Raw genomic sequence first — 5,632 nt, forward strand, 5'->3', positions numbered from 1 at the left:
CAGCCAGCACGGGCGGGCTGAGTTTCCGACAGAGGGCTAGGACAGCTTTAGAACCCACATTTAAAAAAAATTTTTTTTTTTTTTTTTTTAATTAGAGATGAGGTCTCTAATAAAAATCCAGGTTGTCCAGGCTGGATTCAAACTCCTGAGCTCAAGTGATCCTCCCTCCTCAGCCTCCCAAATAGCTACAACTACAGGCGCACCCCACTATCCCCAGCAGAGCCCACACTCTTAACCGCCAGACTGATCTGCCCCTCAGACATGGCAGGCATGGGGCCCAGCAGACATGGTTTTCTAAAAGCAGACGAGAGGCCGGATGCAGTGGCCCATGCCTGTAGTGCCAGCACTTTGGGAGGCTGAAGCAGGCGGATCACCTGAGGTCAGGAGTTCAAGACTAGCCTGGCCAACACGGCAAAACCCCCTCTCTACTAAAAAATACAAAAATTAGCCAGGCATGGTGGCGGGTGCCTGTAATCCCAGCTACTCAGGAGCCTGAGGCAGGGATAATTGCTTGGACCCGGGACACAAAAGTTGCAGTGAGTAACTGCACCCCAGCCTGGACGACAGAGTGAGACTCCATCTCATAAATAAATAAATAAATGCACACAAGGTGATTTTAATGCTCATCCTGGTTAAGAATGAGTGGCCCAGGCACATAGCCTGTTAGATATGAACTATGTTAAGAACGATGAATGCTAGATCCTGAAATCTACTTGTGGCTGGGTCCACAGAAAAACATAGCCCTTAAATTAATTGCCATTTTTGCCAGGAATGGGGGCTCCTGCCTGTAATCCCAGCACTTTAGGAGGCCAAGGTGGGTGGATCACTTGAGGTCGGGAGTTCGAGACCAGTCTACTAAAAATACAAAAATTAGCTGGGCGTGGTGGTGGGTGCCTGTAATCCCAACTACTCTGGAGGCTGAGGCAGGAGAATCACTTGAACCCCGGGGGGCAGAGGCTGCAGTGAGTCGAGATTGCACCACAGCACTCCAGCCTGGGTGACAGAGTGACCAAGACTCTGTCTTAAAAAAAAAAAAAAGAAAGAAAGAAAGGTCAGTTTTGGCCCAGATGTGGTTACCCCTTGGTCTCCTGTCTTTATGTCTTTCTCCTCTTTCTATTCTGTCATCTCCCTCACTTAAGTCTCAGGCCTGTCAGCGGCTCCTGTGGACATTGCCATCCCCTCTGGTAGCAAAAGGGACAACCCATGTTATGGATGTCTCCACCAACCAGGGTGGCGGCCTGGAGCACCGTAACCATCTGTGCTTCTGTGATCTCTATGACAGAGCCACTTCTCCACCTCTGAAATGCTCCCTGCTCTGAAATCTGGGATGAGATGGCACAGGTGACCACGCAGAAGCCACTGGAATCTTGCCTGCCCTATTCCTCTCCCAACTCTGTTCTCTTATTGTCAACCTCAGCACAACAGGCTGGCACCAATGGCATTGCAGAGAAAGCAATCTGTGTGGCCAGTGGGCAGATTAGCGTGCAAGCCCCAGGAGAAATGGAGAAGCTTTGCAGCCACCTTGCTGTCAGCCTGTATTAACATGTCCCCCGCCCCCACCCCCGCCATAGATTCAGGACATTCACCCCTGTGTGCCACCAAGCCAGGACTTTCCCCTTGGCTTGGCATCCCTGGCTCTCTCCTGGTACCCAGCAAGACGTCTGTTCCAGGGCAGTGTAGCATCTTTCAAGCTCTGTTACTATGGCGATGGCCATGATGTTACAATCCCACTTGCCTGAATAATCAAGTGGGAAGGGGAAGCAGAGGGAAATGGGGCCACGTGAATGCAGCTGCTCTGTTTTCCCTACCCTGAGGAAGAACCAAACGGAAGCAACAGGAACTTCTGCAACTGGTTTTTATCAGAAAGATCATCCTGCCTGCGGATGATGTCAAAGGGGCACAAGAAATTGGAGCTGGAGAAGATTGATGGAAGTGCAGGTGTGTAAGGAAACAGAACAGTCTTCTGGGAGTCAGACCTGGAATTCTGATTCCAAACTCTTTATTACTTTGGGAAGCCACTCGGCCTCCCTGTAGCCATCTCCAGGGTGACGGAACCCAGTGTATTACCTGCTGGAACCAAGGAAACTAACAATGTAGGTTACTAGTGAATACCCCAATGGTTTCTCCAATTATGCCCATGCCACCAAAACAATAAAATAAAATTCTCTAACACTGCAAAGAATGAGCCATGCCTGTTAACACTGTAAAGAATGCAACATGTGGGGGACACACAGGGGCAGGTGGGATGGTTTAATTTAGGATTTTATTATTGCGTGCCCTGCCCTCTGGGGGAACATCCCATCTGAGGTTTTCTTCTGGGTGGGAGGATTTAACTCCTGTCCTAGGGAAAACAGTGTCTGATGAGGAGTGTTTCCAACACGGGCTGCATGAATTCCCCAATACCAGTGCGAAAGCAGCCAGGAGTCCCCGTTGGAAAAGAACAATGCCACTCTCTTTTATGTATCTTGGTTCTGCAACTCATTTGTTGTAAGTAGCATTCATCGAGTGTCAGGTTCACAGTATCCTGCCCTTAATATTTTATGATTCACTGACTCAAGTTCCACGAAGTCCTTAGAAATGGTCCTCTTCATGTAAATATCTTGAGAATAATAAACGTGAGGGAATAAGAAAGGCAAGCTTTGGACCCAGATATGATAGGTGCATCAGCTTCGAAAGAGAAGAAGGATGTACAGAGTGTTAGGAAGACATCTGGGCTGCTGAGACTCGGGATTAGAAGAAGGAGAGGTAAATAAAGTGGGTCCTGGAATCTTTTAGGACTTTTGCTGCAAGACAAACAGCTGCCTTTGGTGTTTTTGACATCTCCCGAAGTACCCTTCAGCCAATAAATACCATCTGTTGGTGCAACGTGTTTGTGGTCTTGATTTTCCTTTCACCTCTTGAAGCCAAGTGCAACCGTTTTAGATCAAAGGAGGAGAAGCCCTTTGCGGAGTGGGTGGTTGTCTTATGTTGGTTTCCCCAAAGCAGATCGTGTTCAGGTGCACGTGATTTATTACAGAAGTGCTCCCATGAGAAACCAGTAAGGGAATCATGAGTGAAATAGAACAGAGAAGGGAAAGAAGTCAGGCTCTGGTGAAGTCCCAGGCTTAGCTGGATCTCCCAGGGAGCTCGGGAGCCTAAGTTTCATCTCAGAGTTTGTCCTGTCCCACAAAATACACATCAACTAATTCTTGGCTCTGGGCTAATGGAGGGACTTCCTGCACTTCAGACTCTCCCCTAAGGAGGCCCCAATGTCTAAGGGTAAGCCTCTGAAGGCCCCAGAGACCAGCAAAGCACATGAAACTGCAGGATAGGAACCTGGCAAAAGGGATCAGAAAGAGCCTCCGTGGGGCACTTACAGTACTCACTACAGGGGCTAGCTAGAGGTTGTGTGGGCCAAAAATGTATAGGCTGGTTCAAGAAGGGTTCTCCAGGACTCCAGATTATGATAGATATTTAAATGTAGATTAATAGCACAAGAGGGCCAGGCACGGTGGCTCACGCCTGTAATCCCAGCACTTTGGGAGGCCGAGGCGGGTGGATCACGAGGTCAGGAGATCGAGACCATCCTGGCTAACACAGTGAAACCCTAACTCCACTAAAAATACAAAAAATGAGCTGGGTGTGGTGGCGGGCGCCTGTAGTCCCAGCTACTTGGGAGGCTGAGGCAGGAGAATGGCGTGAACCCGGGAGGCGGAGCTTGCAGTGAGCTGAGATCGCGCCACTGCACTCCAGCCTGGGCGACAGAGCGAGACTACGTCTCAAAAAAAAAAAAAAAGAGCACAAGGTGACAGTACATGCCTCTTAGGGCAACATTATGACACCAGGCATGAAAACATCATCAGGCCAAATTTTTGGGTTGCCATCAAGGCTGGGCGTGGTGGCTCATGCCTGTAATCGCAGCATTTTGGAAGGCCAAAGTGGGAGGATCACTTGAGCCAGGAGTTTGAGACCAGCCTGGGCAACATTGTGAGACCCCCATTTCTACAAAAACTTAAAAAATTTGCCAGGCATGGTGATAGGCTCCTGTGGTCCCAGCTACTCTGAGGTGGGAGGATCACCTGAGCCCAGGAGGTGGAGGCTGCAGTGAGCCATGATCATGCCACTGCACTCCAGCCTGGGCGACAGAGCTAGACCCTATCTCAAAAAAGAAAAAAAAAAAAAAAGACAAGAAAAGAAAACCAATTCAAATATGGCTTAAGTAAAAGAAAGACTTTATTTGGTTTACATAACTGTATGGGCTTCAGATACAGTTGGATTCAGAGACTCCCAATGTTGATACAGAATTGTGTCTCTCGGTCAGGTGCAGTGGCTCACGCCTGTAATCTCAGCACTTTGGGAGGCTGAGGCAGGCGGATCACTTGAGCTCAGGAGTTGGAGACCAGCCTGACCCCCTCTCTACTAAAAAAAAAAAAAAAAAAATACTAGCCAGACGTGGTGGCCCATACCTGTAGTCCCAGCTACTCAGGAGGCTGAAGCACGGGAATTGCTTAAACCTGGGAGGTGGAGGTTGCAGTGAGCCGAGATCGCGCCACTGCATTCCAGCCTGAGACCCTATCTCTGAAAAAAAAAAAAAAAAAAAAAAAGAATTGTGTCTCAGCTGTCCCTCAATTCCGTTTTCCTTTGAAACAGTTAGATTTTCAGGCAGCTGGACCCATGTGGTGGTAAGACAGCCCGCAGCAGTTCTGTGCTTATGTTCTAGCAGCTTAACAACCCCTGCATCCCGAAAGCTCCACCAAAAGTCCTAAGACTGACTCTCATTTGTTTGTCCCAAACCAATTACTTTAGCCGGTGAGATGTGGCGCACTGGCCAGGCCTGGGTCAGCTGTTGAACTCTTGAGGTAGTGAGAGGAAGGAGTCAGCCCCTCTAAGTCACGTAGACTGAAAGCGGGGCAGGGGTGGGTGTTCAAAGGAAAAGAGAAGGTCTGGTCTCTAAAAAAACAACCTGGGCCAGGCGTGGTGGCTCATGCCTGCAATCCCAGCACTTTGGGAGGTCGAGGCAGGTGGATCACCTGAGGTCAGGAGTTTGAGACCAGTCTGGGAAACATGGTAAAACCCCATCTCTACTAAAAATACAAAAATTAGCCAGGCATGGTGACACATGCCCGTAATCCCCGCTACTCGGGAGGCCGAGGCAGGAGAATAGCTTGAACCCAGAAAGCAGAGGTTGTGGTGAACCAGTATCACGCCACTGCACTCCAGCCTGGGCAATAAGAGCGAAACTCCGCCTCCAAAAAAATGGTATCTGTACTCAACCTCCCATTCTTAGGATGAGACTAGAACCCGAGTTGTCCGCAGTTGGAGACATTCATCTGCAGGCTCATTGGCTTGTCCACAGGATACCATGCATAAATTATGGTTGTGTGCACTGACCTTGAACTCTTGGGCAAGTTTCCCAAACCTGTTGCCCAACCCAAGGGCATTCTTGAGGCCAGTCCTTCCCTTCGGGGGTCGGTGGGGTGGCGGATCTTAGGAATTAGAGGAGGGAAGGAAGTGGCTGGCCTTCTGCCAGAGGGAGCGCTGGGGCATGCAGGAGCCAGGGGCAGGGATCCTGTCCCTGTTATGCAGCTGGGTACTCCCAGAGTCTCTGAGGGCCAGCCTTCCAAAAGGAAATGAAAACACAAATGTCTTTGGC

At 49.5% G+C, this 5,632-nt stretch overlaps 1 protein-coding gene across 2 annotated transcripts in view; it reads right to left on the bottom strand.

The window, feature by feature from the left end:
- Positions 1 to 5,632, bottom strand: part of SPRING1 (SREBF pathway regulator in golgi 1) — a 465,726-nt gene that overhangs the window by 140,520 nt on the left and 319,574 nt on the right. The window lies entirely within an intron of this gene.

Source organism: Macaca thibetana, chromosome 11, assembly GCF_024542745.1.
Source record: "Macaca thibetana thibetana isolate TM-01 chromosome 11, ASM2454274v1, whole genome shotgun sequence".
Classification (NCBI taxonomy): Eukaryota; Metazoa; Chordata; class Mammalia; order Primates; family Cercopithecidae; genus Macaca; species Macaca thibetana.